This window comes from Paramisgurnus dabryanus, chromosome 19 (assembly GCF_030506205.2).
Source record: "Paramisgurnus dabryanus chromosome 19, PD_genome_1.1, whole genome shotgun sequence".
In the NCBI taxonomy this organism is placed as follows: Eukaryota; Metazoa; Chordata; class Actinopteri; order Cypriniformes; family Cobitidae; genus Paramisgurnus; species Paramisgurnus dabryanus.
The window spans coordinates 5,100,064-5,116,843 of NC_133355.1; the positions used below are offsets into that span (position 1 = coordinate 5,100,064).

At 42.2% G+C, this 16,780-nt stretch overlaps 1 protein-coding gene and 1 long non-coding RNA gene across 2 annotated transcripts in view; both read right to left on the minus strand.

The window, feature by feature from the left end:
- khdrbs3 (KH domain containing, RNA binding, signal transduction associated 3) overlaps positions 1 to 16,780 on the minus strand; it is a 453,020-nt gene that overhangs the window by 348,230 nt on the left and 88,010 nt on the right. The gene's annotated exons all lie outside the window — the stretch shown is intronic.
- On the minus strand, positions 6,136 to 11,834 carry LOC135771550 (uncharacterized). The gene is made up of 9 exons (XR_010542965.1): positions 11,788 to 11,834; positions 10,863 to 10,948; positions 10,645 to 10,717; positions 10,248 to 10,331; positions 9,989 to 10,138; positions 7,725 to 7,792; positions 7,511 to 7,605; positions 7,345 to 7,444; positions 6,136 to 6,549 (listed from the first exon to the last, which is right to left on the minus strand). It is a non-coding gene; the product is annotated as an uncharacterized lncRNA (long non-coding RNA).

Genomic DNA, 16,780 nt, shown 5'->3' on the forward strand with positions numbered 1-16,780 from the left:
AGTGGAGAATTGTGAAATGTAGGGCTCCTGCGGGAGCAGAGGAGACAGTACTGCGATGGTAGTAGAGATTAGTGGAAAGCAGGGCTCCTGCGGGAGCAGAGGAAATGGCACCACTGTGAAAATAGGTTCCTGCGAGGGCAGGGGAAACATCACTGCTGTGGCAGTGGAGGAAAATTGTGGAAAGCAGGGCTCCTGCGGGAGCAGAGGAAACATCACTGCTGTGGCAGTGGAGGTTAGTAAAAGCGGTGCTCCTGCGGAGCAGAGGAAACAACATTGCTGCGGCGGTGGAGAGACAGGCATCTGCAGGAGGCAGGGGAAACATCACTGCTGCGGCAGTGGAAACGGGCTCCTGCGGGAGCAGAGGAAAACATCACTGCGATGGCAGTGGAGGTTAGTGAAAGCAGGGGTCCTGCGGGAGCAGAGAAAACAACACCGCTGCGGCGGTGGAAACAGGGCTCCTGCGGGAGCAGAGGAAAGTCACTGCTGCGGCAGTGGAGAGTAGGGCTTCTGCGGAAGCAGGGGAAACATCACTGCTATTGCAGTGGAGATTAGTAAAAGCAGGGCTCCTGCGGGAGCAGAGAAAATGGCACCGCTGCAGCAATGGAGAACAGATCTCCTGCGGGAGATGGTAAAAACACCACTACTGCGGCCGTGGATTTTAGTAAAAAGCTGGCTCCTGCGGGAGCAGAGGGAAAATCAATGCTGTGGCAGTGGAGAGAGTCTTATAGTTTTTGTGTTGTCCTGGAGCTGGTGGGATCCGCTGATGAGGGTTGATTGGGTTTCTCTGATGTGGGAGCGGTTTGATGTGAGAGTAGAGGAAACATCACTGCTGTAGTGGTGGAGAAATTGTGGAAGGGAGGGCTCCTGCGGGAGCAGAGGGAAACCACTTCCATGGCAGTGGGGGTTAGTAGAGTTCATGGAAAAAAGGGGGGGCTCCTGCGGGAGCAGAGAAATGACACTGCTGCGGCAGTGGATAAAGTCTAATAGTTTATACAGTCTTGGAGCTGGTGGGATCCGCTGATGAAGGTTTGTTGGGTTTCTCTGATGTGGGAGCGGTTTGATGTTAGAGCAGAGGAAAACATCACTGCTGTGGCGGTGGAGAAATAGTGGAAGGGAGGGCTCCTGCGGGAGCAGAGGGAAACCACTTCCATAGCAGTGGAGGTTAGTAGAGTGCAGGGAAAAAGGGGGGGCTCCTGCGGGAGCAGAGGAAACATCACTGCTGCGGCAGTGGATAAAGTCTGATAGTTTATGTGGTCTTGAAGCTGGTGGGATGGAGCTGGTGGGATCCGCTGATGAAGGTTCATTGAGCTTCTCTGATGTTGGAGCGATTCAATCGAATGTAGGTTTTGGAGAAGAGGTCTGCTGGGAAGCCAGATAGGAGTAGGACAGATTTAAGGTGTTTTGGAACCAGAAGCGTGTAACCTGGCGATTTGAGTCAGGGTTTGATGGGTTTGATGTGGATCTAGCCTGGGAGTCGCTGGAATGTAGATATGCTAGGAGAGTCTGGTATGGTTGAATTGGTGTTTGGAAGTTGAAGATGTAAATGTAATGGCCTTTTCTCACTTGGTCTGTCTTGCTTTGTTTGATGGAATAAGAAATGGTATCGTTGTCCGGAAGTGATAGATCTGAAAACTGTTGGGTGATTATTTGGATTGAAGTTGCAAGTGATGGCCAGAATGAACATTGCGTAGAGTATGAGGGTAGTGTTGGTGGACTGGAAATCTCGACAAAGGGTGGAGATGCATATGGTGAGTATTTCTAAGGTTACTGGCTGTCTTGCATCAGGACGGGTGGGTTCTTTGGATTCCTAACGAGCGTGGATGTCTGGGTGCTAGCTATTACTGGAGAGGGTGAGCCGAAAAAGAAGTTTGTGGAAAATTTTGGATTCCACTTAGGTATCCTTTAATGGAGCTGGCTTTGAGGTTCTTGTGGTGATTGAGGTAGGATGAATGAGATGGTGAGTAGGGACAAAATCAGGAAAAACAGGTTGTAAGAAGAGTAGAAGGTCTTGAAGCTCCTTCAAGGGGTTGGGTAGGTTTGTAGGATTCTGGGGGATACAGCTTGGAGGATGGTATCTAAAGAGGCATTTGAGGTGGGGGTTTCAAGAGAAGATGCACTGGTTCCAATTCCTTGGCTTATTCAGAATTTCAGTTTTACTTTAATTGTGACATGCTGATACATGCTTTGGCCGATTCCAATTTTATTTCTAAGAACTATGATTGATGGCAATCGGTTACAAACAAATCCGCTTCTTTAAAGCAACACTATGTAGTTTCCATGTAAAAATGACTTACAGCTCCCCCATGTGGTTGAAAAGCGCAACAGTGCCTGGTATCAGACACTCTTCTGCAGGCAGGGGGAGGGGCGGGGCTGTGTTTCCTACCCTTCACCGCCACTTTCAGAGTGTGCTTGTAGCAGCTAGGAGTCTGCTCAGGTTGCAGCAACAGTACAATTTGTCCAGTTAAAAGTTGTTCTATCACTGAAATAATTTTAGAGACATTATTTAAAGTTAAAAAAACTACATAGTGTTGCTTTAATAGAACATTATTTATCAATAAATAATTTATTTAATATTGCACTTTCATCCATGTTGAATTAAATGACATGATCTTTTATTTAAAAAGATCTCAAATTAAGTGCTCTTAAGTTTAGTCAGGCTCAGTGACGTTATTTATCAGCCGCATTAAATGTCCAAATATCAGTTGGACGGCTGTGGTAAGAAGTATAGTTCCTAGTTAGTATAACATGTAGACTTGGGTAAATCATGCTTTTAAACAAATAAGAAAGCAGCATGCAGTTATTTCTATATCCGTAATCTAAATATAAACAAAGTTTTAGGTTGTAAACAGAATTGAAGCACTGTTTTTGGAAAACTGCGCGGAACTACGAGCTTTAAGACCCTGGGGAATCCCTGGAATGAGTGACGTAAAAGGAAACTTGCGAATGAAAGACGAATCTTGGATTTAAACAACAGAGAACTAAAACGTGACAACAAAAGCTTTAGATGTGATGTATGTAGTTAACAGCAATAAGAGGAAATTAAATCGATCTGAACAGATTAGTTTGTCTTGACATCATTTACTTTATTGTTGAGCCAACATAGTTCAGCGACGGATGTGCGACAAAGTTGCTATGTTTTCGGGAAATAGTCATGACAAGCCAGCTGGCCTCTCCAACTATGCACGGTATGGTTGTTTAGCAGCACGTTATGCCGTTGCTCGGGAAAAGCACCCCTGAGCAGGGTACGCACACGAGCCAGCGGAACAACATCAATGTGTCACCTGCAGATGCGGGGCAGGAATCAATATGGGCTCGGGTTGTGTTCCTTATGTAAAACGATCGCGTTTCCCAGTAGGAATTAAATTAATGTAGCTGTTGGATAACAGGAGCTGCTTCCACTGCCAGTGTGCATGTGGCTTTGAAGTTATTTATTGCGCATCTGGCAACATGATGTACGTTATGAATTAATGTGTGCTGTGTATGTATGTCATACCGGTTTGATTTATAATTATAAGAAAACAAGGGGGAAAAGGTAGGGGCATCAGCTAGCGGAGGCAGCCTCGTGTTCGAGCCCGATGGTGGAGCCCCAGGCCACAGACAGGGGAAAGGGTTAGAAATTAGACGGAAAGGTTTGTGAAAGCAGGGCTATAACGCCGCTGGGAGAAACATGCTTGAGCTGGATGGGAAACCTGTATCGCTGGGATGTGTTGCATCGTGCAGTGCATGGTAGGCTGCTTTGCGGCGATCTTCGGAGCAAGAAAAATAAATAAATAAAAAATAAAAATGATTGAGGCTTGGCGGCAGAATCTTGATCACAACCTGGACAGGCTGAAGGCCTGCTGGTGTGGTCTGACAAAACCGGTCTTGCGAGGATGGAAAACCTTTTGGTGAGTAAAGATGCAGCTTTGTGATCTTTCCTTGTTTAGTTTGTGGCTTTGCGGTGGCGTGTGGATTTTGTAGATGGAAGAGTTGGTTGGAGAGAGATGTGAAGATTGTGGAACTTCTTAGAGAAGATGTTGGCGTTGGTTGATGTTTGTCTTAAGTTTAAGCAATGTTCAATTCATGCTGAAACTATCGAGGAATGAGGGTGAGTTGGTTTCCAGTCTATATAGGTTTCTGTTGATGCCAATCAGGTGGATACCTGATTACTGATTGTCAACAGCTGGTCGTAGTTGAGGTGATTAGGTTGATTATTTGAACGTGTTCCTCCCGAACTTTGTTAATAAAAACATCATTTAAATTAAATCAAATAAGAATAATGTAAATTTTCAACATATACAACATTATTAGCAACGGGACAAAAGTAACAAGTGTTACTTTGGTCCCGACAGGATCTCTTCACATTTAAACTCGATTTACTTTTATTTTGAAAAACTCTGAGAAGTCAAACTTCAGGATGTGTTAGAGCACTAAATATCATCTAGATTGATCAGTACTTTAACACATTAAACGAGAAACACAACACGTTAATGACCACTTATCATGGTTGAAAACACCTTTCTGGATCTAAACGCGGAAAACTATGAGTAAATAACGCAATATTTGTCAGCTCTGTCAAGGGTTTGTGTGTTAAAGATGCTGTCATAGTTTGGGATTCAAATGCTATCAGGGCTTTGTTACTTTCGTCCCACGTTACTTTTGCCCTGGTTCTCCCCTATCGCACCAAATTTCGAATAAAAATCCCTCAATTTGCCAAAAAGTTTTATGCTCACTTGATGTTGTTTTTTGACTGCAAAAAAAGCAAATGCGAATAATGGGAGATAGAAACACATTTCCCAAATAAATTCAGACGTAGCAAACATTAAAACAAGTGACTGATCATCTAGCTGTATCAGCTGATGTTGTCTTTATCATATATTGGGCTTGACAGAATGCATGAAATAGCATTAAACCTCTCCTTGAACATATTATTTCAATGCATTCTTTGGCACCTTTAACAAAAGTAATCTTTAAATTTGGCACTGTACAGTATATTGATTACAAATGCACAATCATCAAAGAACAAACAGTCAAAAAGTTTAACAACTAGAATCTCTGTAAACGTAAACTACTGGACATTTAGCCTCTTTATGACTTAAAATGCATGTTTCAATCTGTTTGTGCATAATGACTATATAATGACTTGACTGAATGTTGCATTAAAAATAAAAAGTAAGGGAAACTTTTGTTGTTTTATTGTCTCTTCAAGTATAAACTTCGTGACCAGACAATCAATCAGCTTCAACCTTAAGTATCAACATTGTGTAAACATTAGATCCATTTAAACTAAGATGAGGGGATGGCGCACGCACACGCTTTCGGAGCGCAAACGTGCAAGCGCCTAGGAATTTGAAAGAGCAATGCGGCGCGTAGTTGCGTTTTCTTGGCGGTTTTTAAACCCGAAATATGAACCGCCCCTTTAAGCAGCTTTATTTTTAGAGTGCATGTAGTTTTCTTTCATGTAAACTTTGGAATTTTATCCTGAGGCTAATGTTCTTTTCTCGTCTAATATGTGTAGTATTACATGGGTTTGGCTGTAATAAAAACAGGTTACATCTCTGCTGTATATCCATCAGTATCAATCTTTCTATTTAAACACTTGTGAATGACATTAAATTACATAATTAAACAATGCATTTAACACTGTAAAACAACGTTTTAACTTTAAATGCCACTTGGTTTTGCTGTAAATGGTACGATTTGTAAGTGCCCCCAAATTTGGTAAAAACTATTTCACCAATGAGACACGGTTAACACTTGTCATGCAAATGTGATGCCACACAGACCAAAGTTAACCCAGCGGGCATTTGATGTCAATTTAACATCAATTTGACATCAAACATCGACGTCAAAATTATGTCACAGAATAGGTCAAAAATGAAAGTCATTTTGACGTCAAAGTGTTGATGTCAATTTGATGTCAAGATTTTGACCTCTGCTGATGTCATTTTGATGTCAATTCTACATCTATTTGACATCAAGATGTTATGATGTTGATGTCATTTTAATGCTATTTTGATATCTCAGCCGGCATGATTCACCGTTGAAATTTGTCTTTTATGGATAAAAACATATTCTTTCTAACAGTTTCCAGTTAGTAGTGAAAAAATGGAATATTCCAAATATAGAATAAAATCATAAAATAAGAAAACAAAATCAGGTTTAAAAGTCATGTTATTTATAACTGCAAATATGAATTTTGTTGTTGGTTTAGTTAGGGTGACCATACGTGCCATTCTTCCCGAACGCATCCCGTCCAGGATTTCGGTGCGTCTTCCGGAAGTCGTATTTGTTGACCGCATACGCCATTCACTTAAAAACATAAGATATACAATCGTAGTTTCATTCTTACCTTCAAATGTAACAGTTGCTTTTCTGTAATAATAATAATAATCCTCTATGACGTATGCGGTCGACAAATACGAGTTCCAAAAGACGCACTCGAAATCCTGGACAGGACGGGTCCGGGAAGAATGGCACATATGGTCACCCTAGTTTAGTTGACAGTCTTCTTATGGCCACCACCACCCGTTCATTCTGGCTCATGCACTTAAAATATGATGACAGCATCTAAAGAGGAAAAACAAACCGCATGTTATTTCATTGTCAAAAATGCTATGTTTTTTAGCCCATGTATAAAAAAAGTTATTGCACATGAAGGCAAGATGTGTGTTCTTTAATGGTCTGACTAGAAACATAGCATAGCTGATGAAGAAAGAAAGCTGTTGTGTTTACAAATGTGACAATGAGCTTCAATTAAGATCATCTACAGTGCATTCAGAAAGTATTAAGACCCTCTTCACTTTTCAATTTTGTTATGTTCTTTCATGATACTGCAATTGTTTACATTTTTCCTCATAAAATTGTTTTTTTGAAACGTTTGCAAATGTATGAAAAAAGAAAAACTGAAATATAATTTTTTACATTATACATATTCAGACCCTTTCCAACAATACCTGGAATTTAGCTCAGGTGTCTCCTATTGGTCTTGATGTTTCTACACCTTAAAGGGTTCTGATGAACACAAAGATATTTTGAGGAATGTCTGTAACTGCAAACTGACCAGAAGCACCACTGACTTCCATAGCAGGATAAAAGAATACAATGGAAGTGAATGGTGCTTCTGACTGTTTGTTTAAAAACAAATCCAGGTGTTGCAAGGTTTGCTGCATCCTTCCCAAAAAGACCTGAGGCTGTAACTGCTGCTTCAAAAGGTGTGTTAACTAAATACAGAGTAAAGGGTCAGAATACTTGGGTGATATTGACTTTATATCCCCCCTCCCCCCAAATTGAGATGCTAAACAAAGCAAACATTGACTGTTTACCTTACGTGTGGGTCAAACAGCCTCTTGTGCAGTCACTTACCAATGAAAGCTAAGATGGACTCCAGACCTTCTGGACTGTCTGTGAGAGACTTCAAACTCAAACCAGACCAGCAAGGCATCAAGTTGGCAGACACCCCAACCTGATCAAAAAATTTTGATTAGGAGATATTCTTGTCCTATTTTTAATATAGACTTTACAAACTTACCACAGATAATCTGGCAAAGCAAAGACTTATGAAACAGCATCTTCCCAAATCTCCTCTTAAGGCTCATCTTGTCTATCACGGCATTTAATAAAGTTCTGGAAAAAAACATATTTCATTTGTACAAAAACATACAAAAAACTGTGGCCCAAGCACAACTATTAAAAAAATTAAGAATGTTTCCATTTTTTGTCATGGGACACTATTATTTCCTTACTTTTTGTGGGGTACAGATTTGGGCATCTGGAAAGACACATGACTTCACCAAGTTGCACGATGATCTGCCTACAATATAAAACACATACAAAATAAAAAACAAGTCATAGCCCCTTTTAAAAAGAAAACATAAATTGTGAAATACAAAACACTGCATCTTAATTATTAGGATTACTAGAATTTGATCGGAATACAATCCAAAACAAGTAAAAAATATATTGTAAGGTTCCATTACTACATGGTAGCTTGGTGGTGGATTACAATGGTTGGTGGTAACTTTAATTTTATAACTCATGGGCATAGCCATCATTTTAAAAGTGATGATTAGAGCCATAATACATAAAGATTAGGGCTGTGACAGTTCTCATAACCACCTTGGTGGTAAAGTGCGGCCTGCGGTTGCGTGCACGTCACAAACTTTGAAAAAAATATAAAGTACAATCTCCCCCAGCGAGATATCTTCAAGTTTGTGTGAACGCAAACAGCCAGCAGATTCAGAGTTAGAGCGCTATTTGCAACTGATATCAGTGATGACCCGGTGGCTTGGGAGCAGAACAAAGGCAAAATATTCTTTCTTGGTCACTCAAGGTTGCGAAAAAGTATCAATCTGCGCTACCCGTACACCATCAGAACATGTTTTTAGTGCTGCTGAAAACATTATAACCCCAATAAGGTTTCTCACTTTTTGTTTCATGGATTGAAGTGCTACAATAAACACACATAAGCGCCAATCCCGTGGGTGCTCAGAAGCTCGGCTCAAGCACCCAGCGAAATGGCAAAGCACATATGTTCAGTTTATTCACATTAAAGGTACTGTTTTTCCTGATTGCAAATTTAGTTTGTGTGTAATGTTGCTTTTTGAGCAAAGGTATTATTTATGCTCTAAGTTCACTGCCAAGTAGGGTTGTTGCAGTGACAGAATTTTCCCACCGGTAAATCAGCGCGTGACAAACCCGGTGATACCAGTTTCACCGGGTGGAAGGGGCTTATAAATGCACAGAAGTGCGCATTTTACTTTCACTTTTGAATTAGATGCAACTGTTGTTTAAATCAAGCGCTTGCGCACGCTGCGTTAAATTGCGTATGAATTTGCGTGCAAATGCGAGTACAACAGCTGGTTTAAGTGCTTGAGTCAATGTGCGCAGGTACTTCTGACAGAACCCACCAGTCCCAAGCAGAGCAACCGGCTATTCCTCCATAAAGCGCTGCTTGAATGATGGGTTTATTATTATTCTTAATGAAAAACACAACAACAAAACGATCTCGCCTATATTAAACATCATATATGTATATTATAACAAAAACGAGTAAGCACGCGGCTTCTGCCATCATCTGCTCGCCGCAGTCTGACAGGAATAAATGAAATCTGACACCCGCAGCCGCTGCTCTGTGATGATGCGCACTCAGCTCCACTGAATTCAGGCAGCAGACACATTCAGTTGTAAGTGTTTGCTCTCTCTAACGAAACTAAATGATTTAATTACAAGAAAATATCAAAACGACGGTGAAAGACGGTGTCGCGGTGGGCAAGTGATCTAAACGGTGAGAGGCTGAAGCACCGGTAATCACTGTTTCACCGACTATCACAACAAGCCTACTGCCAAGCGATATATTCCCCTTTCAAACCATACAGTGAACGGCCAGTTTGTACTATAGCCCTCTAATTCCTGGTTGAATGACGAGCATTGACTAACCTCCGCCCACAGGAACACGTCAGTCGCCAGCTAAGCTCAAATGGCTCTGGCTGCACAATTAATCACACATGATTGTCACCCACATCTCGTCAGTAAAGCTGGTTCCTTGATTAGTAATAAATCACCATCAGCTGCTTTCAGATGGATCGCCATTTACTACACAGAGCTGTAGTTCACTGACAAAAGGGGAAATATCGCATTCATAATCGGCAATGATTTCTCCTTTTGTCGGGTCTGTGTAGTAAATGGTGCTCCATCTGAAAGCAGCTGATGGCGATTTATTACTTATTAAGGAACCAGCTTTACTGACGAGATGTGCGTGACAATCGTGTTTGATTAATCGTGCAGCCCTAGCTCTGACTAAGCTAAGCTGCTGTTGAATCACAACACACTAAACAAACTACACAATCAGAACTAGTTACATATTTCTGAAGGAGGTACTTCATAGAACAAGGAAGACATCAGCCCGTTTTGAGGACAGTGAAAACAGCACTATACAGTAAATTGTGTGAAAAATACTGTTTTTTCACACGAAACATGAACACAATCAAAAACACAGGAAAAACATTACCTTTAACTTCACAATTCACACGAAAACGTGATTGCGCCACTTTCCATCTCTTCAAAGCTTTTGAGCGCTCCAGACTCTAGAGCACCTGGCGTTGCCTGGTAAAGCTTGAGGTTGTGATGAGCACCAACCGGCGAAAAAAGAAATTGCCGCCTATGATCACACACATTTGTTAAGAAACATCATATCTGATCTTTGTTTACATTTTTATATTTATATTTTTATATATTTTAATATTTATTTATATATAAAAGATATATACCTCCCCCTCACACAAACCACTGCACCACAGTGGTGAATTGGTGCATTACCATCGCGGTGGTAAAATACTGCCACTGTCACAGCCCTAATAAAGATAAGAAGGAAAGAAAGCTGTTATGTACACAACCACAAAGATCCATTTTGTCTGTCAATATGAAGCCTCTTTAAAACTTGCATCAACATCCACTCTGAACTATGAATTAACTTCTGGCTCTGTCTATTGAAAACGAAGGGTGTGAAACATGTACATAATATAGAGGGAATAGTGACATACAGAAGAAATTAAGTGCTGTGCTGAACAGTGACCATTGCATCCTGAATTATTTTCTTATATTTTCCTAATGACAATGATAAACCAGTACTGAGAAACAAGTAGTAGGTGGTTTTAAAAAGCTTACCTGTGAAGTTTCTTATGTTTGTGTTATTACGTTTCTGATCTGACAACCCTTGCTGTCTGATTCTTCTTCAATCCTGACAACATATAAAAAAGTACAGTACAATTAGTGCAATAGTAAAAGAGAATTCTATAAATGATGACCTTTATCAGAATGTAATGCATACACTTGCATAATGCATTTAAGTATATGAAATATCAGGTTAACATGCACAACATTACCTGATCCAGACAGACGTAATGACTGTTAATGCATTTAAATCTCAGCATTGACAAGAGCACCATCACTATTTTCAATTTGAAGGGCTCTGATAACAAAGACATTACAAAAGAGTTATAAAAATAAACTGAAAACAAGAACGCATTTGTATGGATAACTAATATTTTCAAGTTCCATTAAACTTGCTAATTATTCATCAAGAGAAGTAAGCAAAATAATACCATTACACTTCATTTAAATTCAAATAGCACATGCCAACAACTTACACTGTTTGACTTTTTCCTTACAAAGGAGTTAAGAGTTTTATTCCGCTTTAAATCATGGATACAGCGCGAGGGACCGCAGATACAAGCATATGCGTGTGACGTAACTTGTGATTGCCTGATAAATGCAGTTATTGCAAATTCGCGAGCCATAAAACAACAACATCTCATCTAACGTCAAGTTTAAACACTTAATCAGTAACATGAAATTAAGCAAGCAGCATTAATTAACTGACCGCACTCATCCGGCTGCCGCGCTGCTCCTCTTTACAAATGACAGAGGTGTCTGTGGCGCCTGTAAGACCTCTCGGATATACACTGACTGAACTACGATGAACTATGCGATTCTACCGAACAGTTGTCCAAAAAGCCCTTACATTTAGGTGCTTTTCTGAAGCAATAAACAACCAAGTGGTTAAGTTGTTAAGTTGATAAGACCAGATATCATATTAATTGATTAATATTCATATTAAATCATATTAATGTAACCGTAGTCCAATTTCGGCGAGAACATCCCGAATCAACCATCATAACGGATACGTTCACAAATAACAGAAAATCACAATTAATAGGCATCGTGCTTTTTGTCATAAAACATTTTATGTGTGAATAAAATAATGTTACGCGTTTTAAACATTGACTTATTGACTTGATATTTCCTTACCTCGATGCACTTTCTCGAAGATCACGCAGACAGCCGTTAAACTCTCCAGTCTCGTGTAATCTCGCGAGATTACCTCGCTACTTTTTTAGTCAGGATCAAACATTCCAAACTGACAATAAAAGTCTTGATGTATTTTATTATTAATGGTATTCTTAAAATTTATATTTAACATGTTATATTTAAGACACTGTGATTGTTAGGAAGGCTTTAAGACTGTTAGGTTCTGATTCTGTATCGGACGAGTAAACCCTTCTGAGTGCCGGTCAGAGCACTAATAATGAGGAGACAGGAATTCAGTTTAACGATTTGTATTGATGGTAAAGGGATGGACCACAGATGCATATTCAAAGATGAACATAGTCTGAAAAATAATAAACAATAAAGATAATGAATAAACTAAAATATATATATGTTTATATACCATTACGAATATTCACTGTTACATAAATAATTTGCATTTATCATTTACATCAGTGATATCTCTATTAAACAAGGAAATTACATAAACAAAACAAGGTATTTATCAGTAAACTTTCATTAACAATCCTGTCATTACTATGCAATGCCCATATATGGATTGAATAAAGACGAAGCATTTACACAAACGCAACGTAAATCTCACTCGTTAACAACTTCTCAAACACGCAAATCTTGCATCATTAATCATCATCAGAAACCCATAATACTGATCTGCAGCTCAATACAGAACGAATAATCATATGAAAATTATATTAACAATCTTAATATAACAGAAAGATTACTTCAGGGCAAGTCTGGGCATGTCTGTATTATACAGCATTTTACAGATACATGTACAGCTGTTCATATCGGTAATAACACAAAATACAAATCACAAAAGGCTTACTTTGAGGTCAGTGACTAACATCTTGATGTTACATCTGCAGCAATCACCATCAACAAACAGTTGTTCACATCATTTAGATGACAGCTCACACAGTTCACACAGACACCACAGACAGCGGCAGCTCAACTAACTACACTGTTCACGGTCGGCAGAACAGCGGCGGCTCCGGTTTCAAAATAAAAGTCCCTTTTAAAGGAGCCTTTAATACAGCCGCCCCCAAAGATGCAAGCATCTTTGCTTCCCATAAAGGCGACTTTACTTGGAGGCGTCAAGTCCATCCTTTGGTAAAGCTGGCAGGATGACCAGGCGGGCTACTGGTCTGGTATAAACTTGGTCCTTTATCTTCACATCTGCTGACCTGATATGACCATCTGGGCTTAGGTGGGTTTTGATGACTTGGCCCACAGGCCATAAGCTTCAAGGTAGTTGGGGGTCCACAATCATAACAATGGTTTTCTCGTTCAAATCAGGAGGAGAGGCTTGCCATTTCTGCCGGGTTTGGAGACCTGGAAGATAATCCCTCACGAACTTAGACCAGAATCTGTCTGCCAGGACCTGGGAGTGTCTCCAGTACCGACGACTCAACATTTCCGATTCTGGGTAAATGACTTGAGGTAGAGATCCATCGGGCCGCCCCATTAAGAGACTATTTAGGGTCACAGGGTCGGCATCTGCCACGTCTGACGACACATATCCTAAAGGTTTTGAGTTTAGGATGGCCTCTACTTCCAACAAGACTGTCATTAAGACCTCCTCAGGAACGGGCTGTGATCCCACAACTGTGTACAAGGCTGATTTGACAGATCTGACTTCTCTTTCCCAAACCCCACCAAAGTGAGGGGCCGAAGGGGGATTAAAGCGGAAGTTTATCTTTTGTTTGGCAAGGTGATGCTGTATGTCAGGAACCAGTGCAGCATAAGCTTCCCGTAACTCCCTTTCACCTCCACGGAAGTTTGTACCTCGATCCGACAATAATTGTGCTGGTGTTCCTCTCCTTGCGACAAACCTTCTTAGAGCCATGAGAAATGAGTCTGTACTCATGCTAGGGAGTAGGTCCAAATGCACAGCTCTGGTAGTCAAGCATTTGAACAGAATGCCCCAACGCTTCTCTGTACGCCTTCCAATTTTCACAGACAGAGGGCCAAAGCAGTCAACTTCACAAGAATGGAAGGCAGGTTTATAGAGCTGAAGGCGCGCAGAGGGTAGATCCGCCATCTTAGGGATTGTCGGCTGGGCTCTCCACCTTTGACATTCAGGGCAGTCACGTTGAAACCTCCTAACAGCTTCACGTCCTCGTAAGATCCAGTAGTATCTCCTAATTTCCGCAAACAGACGTTCAGATCCAGGATGATGCAACTGGTGGTCGTAGTGGTGAATGATCAAACGAGTGACCGGGTGATTAGAATCCAGGACTAGAGGATGCAGGACAGAATCCTGCATGTCAACAACTCTCCTTAAACGGCCTCCTACTCTCAAAAGCCCACTGGACGGATCAATTTCAGGGGCTAGGGTAACCAGCCGACTTCCAGACCTGACCGACTTTCCAGTCCGAAGCAGTTTGTAATCCTCAGGGAAGGATTCCTGTTGTACCTGTTTGACAATATCGATCTCAGCCTGGCGGTAATCCTCAGCTTCTGGAGGTGTCCCTGGAGCATGGATAGCCCGAAGTTCTTGGGCAGTCATGTCCAATAACTCTTGCCAGGTGTTGTAGTTCCATTTATCAGAGTGGTCAGAAGGAAGAGGTAAGGTATTGATCCCACAGAAGACAGATTTCCGCATTTCTGCCTTGTCCTCTATAACCTCAGGTTTAGGGATTGCTGGCCATTCTTTGGGATCCTGCAGGAGGAAAGAGGGACCTTGAGACCAACGGTTCTGTGCAGCAAGATATTGGAGAGGTTTCCCTTTCGTGAGATCATCAGCTGGGTTGTCCACAGAGCTGACATAATGCCATGAACACTTATCAGTCAGTTCCTGAATCTCTGCGATTCTGTTTCCCACGAAGACCCTATAGCGACAGGACTCTGAATTCAACCACTGGAGGACCGTGGTAGAGTCGGTCCACAAGGAAACAGACTTGATGCATAAGGTCAACTCGGCCACCAGTAACTTAGCCAACTGTGCTGCAATTAGACTTCCACAGAGTTCCAGCCTTGGAATGGAGTGAGATGGAGCGTGCGATTATGAAGGACAGGTAAGTCCGACCATCCTGGTCAGTAGTTCGGAGATAAGCCACTGCTCCATAGGCTTGCTCGGAGGCATCCGAGAAGATGTGTACTTCATGAGTAGCTCTATCCATTCCAACATCAACAGGAACATAAGGACGGGGAAAAGAGACACAAGAGAGGTGTTGAAGTTCCTCCTCCCACGCATTCCAGGACTGAAGAAGTTCAGGTGGTAGGTTAGGGTCATCCCACCCTCTCTGTTTGTTCCACAGGTGCTTAATGATAACCTTTGCTCGAGTCGTATAAGGTAAGAGGAATCCCAGAGGGTCGTACTGGGATGCCAGGACCTTATAGATGTTCCTCAAAGTGGGAGTTCCATAAATCACAGGTCGATGCTTGTAGGACAAGGTATCATTCTGCCAGTTCCAGCTCAGACCCAGCGTGGATTCAGGGACATCCGACTTCCCTTGTGTCAACCACAGTTCCACACTCGCGGATCGAGCTTCCGTCGGGAGGTGACTCAGCACACCAGGATCATTGCAGGCCCACTGGCGAATGTCAAATCCAGCTTCAGAAAGGATGTCTCCTAGTCGATTAATCAAGGTCCGAGCAGCATCAGAAGGCGGCAAACTCTGCAGGCAGTTGTCGACATAGAAACATCTTTCTACCGAGAACCGAATCGCCTCATCAGTCAGGGGGTGTCGCAGCACATGGCGCTGTACAGCGTAGGTAGCACAACATGGACTGGAGGTCGTGCCAAAGGGTAACACCTGCCATTCGAAAATCTTGGGTGCCTTATCCATCTCCAGGTCTCGCCACAGGAAACGGAGTAAAGGACGGTCCTCAGGGAGAAGACGGACCTGGTGGAACATCGCTTTGATGTCCCCACTCACAGCTACAGGATGTTCTCTGAAGCGGACCAGGACACCTAATAGCGAGGCTCCAAGGGTAGGCCCTGGCAGCAGGTACTGATTAAGGCTTTGTCCTCTGTATTGATGGGAGCAGTTAAAGACAACACGAAACTTCCCATTGTGACTGACGATGTGGTGAGGGATATACCAGCTTTCAGACTGCTCAGTTACAGGGTCAGACACTTCCTTAACTACTCCTGTATCAATGAGTTTCCTCATCTCTTCCCTATAAACCTCAGCTTTTACAGGGTCCTTTAGCAGACGTCTTTCCACACTGCGAAGGGTAGGTAGGACTGATTCCTTAGGTGCATTCAGCAAAGGCATATCCTTCCGCCGCAGTAGAGGTGTCGCCAACCGTTTGATTCCATCGATTTCTGGAGTGAGAGTTTTAAGGTCAAGCAACTCAATAGCCCTTTGATCCTCCTTGGACCTGGTCACCGCTTTGCCCTCCCACTGTGGAACAACATCCAACTGCCACAGTCGTTGAACATTTTGAAGGAGTTCATCCTGAGTTGGAGCAATGGAGGTAAACAGACATTGCCGTGTGGCATGAGGCCGCCCCATGGAAGGTATGGGGCCCTGAAGTGTCCATCCCAGGCGCGTATGAACCGCAGCTGGCGCACCCGGGCTGCCCCATCGCACAGGCTCTGTTGGGGTGATGAGGTGAGGTTGATCGGAACCAATAAGAAGTAATGGCTGGACATCTGTAAGCGTACGGACAGGAAGACCTCGCAGATGTCGGTACTTCTGTTGCAGTTGTTCTATGGGGTACGACTGACGCGACAGGTTAAGACGATCTGCAGTAAAGGCGTGGTTAATCTTGTAACTTTTCTGGGGTTTACAGAAGGGAGAGATCTGGAACGATACTGACGAACCATGAAGCACCTGAATATCATCCCTCACTGTTCGCAAAGGTAGATCCTCGGGAACACCCCGAATGCCCAGCGCCTTAACAGCAGTGGAAAGCAGAATAGTCCTCTCCGACCCATCATCAAGAAGAGCATAGGTGTCTAATGTGCGATCTTCATAATGCAGGTTTACAGGAACTACTTTGA